The sequence below is a fragment of the Gossypium hirsutum genome, chromosome A11 (genome assembly GCF_007990345.1).
Source record: "Gossypium hirsutum isolate 1008001.06 chromosome A11, Gossypium_hirsutum_v2.1, whole genome shotgun sequence".
Classification (NCBI taxonomy): domain Eukaryota; kingdom Viridiplantae; phylum Streptophyta; class Magnoliopsida; order Malvales; family Malvaceae; genus Gossypium; species Gossypium hirsutum.
Genome location: NC_053434.1, coordinates 62,788,665 through 62,790,805, shown reverse-complemented (window position 1 = coordinate 62,790,805; position 2,141 = coordinate 62,788,665). Strand labels below are relative to the sequence as shown.

Sequence of the window (2,141 nt, the reverse complement as noted above, 5' to 3'; positions counted from 1 at the left end):
TTTGATATTTCAGGATATTGATTCAAGTTAAGCTCTTATTCAAAAGAGGTATAAACCCTATCTAAGCGTAAATTTGTCATAATTAAGCGGAGTTGATTACACACCTAGAGATAGGGTGATAAGATTTTGTCGGATTAAGGTGAAACCTAATAAGGGAATCCATAGATCGAGTTAATGTAATTTTAGGATTTTAATTAGAAAGATATTTCAATTATTCAACCTAGGTTTAGACGTTATTAGTCTCGAGTGAGATAATAATATAACTTAGGGATTTTTACGGATCAAGTCAAATGAATAAATTGTCTGATTTAGAGTTAAATAACAAGTGAAGTCTAGGTGGATTTTTCCTTAGGTATTGTCTCAATCAATCGAATTTTCCAAAAAGTATTTTACCAAGTTTTCTTTCTGTGCATTCTTAGTTAGTAATTAGTTTAGATAACCAAACCTCTTAATTTTTAGGCTAGATAATAAAAAGGAAGTAAATACTAGTACTCGTAGTTCCTTTGGGTTCGACAATCCGGTCTTGCTGAACTATACTACTGTTCGATAGGTACACTTGCCTTAATCATGATAATAAGTTAGTCTCAAGAATGAGTCATTTATAAATCTTTAAAACCTGTTACGAATATCACGCAATCAAGTTTTTGGCGCCATTGCCGGGGATCTAGGATATTAGGAACACTCGATTTTTATTACTTTAGCCATTTTACTTTTATTACAATTTAAGTTTTTATTTTCTTTTCCAATTCTTCATTTATTTTCTTTTGACAGGTTTTTCTAGTTTATGACCAGAAGAAACCCGTCAGGACCACTAACTTTTTGACGGTGAGATCGACCGCACAATTCGTATAAATCGGAAAGAAATAAGGCGAAGCCTAAAATACACAGAGGACGAGCAATAGGATGATATTTCAACCACAACCGAGGAGATGGCTGAAAACCAAGAAAATCCACTACCTCCTGCGATTTCTGCTGATCCCGTAAATCAGAATCCTGCTCCACGCATTATGTATGATTATGATAAACCTAATTTAACAGGAACTGAGTCAAGTATAGTTAGACCTGCTATTGCTGCAAATAATTTTGAACTGAAACCTAACACAATTCAAATGACACAACAGTTTTTTCAGTTTGATGGTTTGTAGGACGAGGATCCCTACTCTCACTTGGCAAATTTCTTAGAATTTTGTGATACCTTTAAAATTAATGGCATTTTTGATGACGCTATTCGCCTTTGGTTGTTTCCCCTCTCATTAAGGAATAAGGCTAAAAAATGGTTGAACTCGTTACCACGAGGGTCAATCACTACTTGGGAACAAATGACCGAAATGTTTTTATTAAAATATTTTTCGCCGGCTAAAACAACCAAATTATGTAAGGATATATGTTCTTTTATGCAGATAGATTTAGAAACACTCTATGATGCATGGGAGAGATACAAGGACCTTTTGAGAAGGTTCCCTCACCATGGGTTACCGCTTTGGCTGCAGGTTCAAACGTTTCATAATGGCCTAAATCCTTCGACTCGGTAAATGATTGATGTAGCCACTAGAGGAACAATAAAAAATAAGACACCTGAGGCGGCTTACGAATTGATTGAGGAGATGTCACTGAATAACTATCAGTGGCCAGTTATGAGAATAAAGTCGACGAAAACAGCCGGTGTTTTCAACCTCAACGCGGTTACTATGCTATCTAACCAAGTAGAACTCTTAAATAAAAGGATTGCTTATTTGTGTGGTTCTACTCAGGTATATCCAGTAATAAGGTGCGATTCAAATGGAGGAGGAGCATGCACAGAATATCAACCCTTCAACCCTAGGATCGAGGAGGAACAAGTCCAATATATGAGTAACAATAACTCTAGACCCCAAAATAACCCATATAGTAGCACTTATAATGCAGGTTGGAGGAATCACCCCAATTTCTCGTGGGGTGGTCAAGGAAATCAAAGGCCACAACATCCTCCGGGTTTTCAACAACCACCTTACCAGTAAGAAAAGAAGCCAAACCTTGAGGAGATGCTAACCAAATTCATCTCGGTGTCAGAAACTCATTTCAGAATACTAATACAACACTCAAAAATCAACAAGCATCAATCTAGGGGCTCGAAACTCAGATTGAACAGCTTGCTAAGTTAA

General features: G+C 36.4%; 1 non-coding gene across 1 annotated transcript; it reads right to left on the bottom strand.

The window, feature by feature from the left end:
- Window positions 1-1,367: 1,367 nt before the first annotated feature.
- On the bottom strand, window positions 1,368-1,474 carry LOC121210196 (small nucleolar RNA R71). The gene has a single exon (XR_005905322.1). It is a non-coding gene; the product is annotated as a small nucleolar RNA R71 (small nucleolar RNA).
- Between the last annotated feature and the right edge of the window lie 667 nt (window positions 1,475-2,141).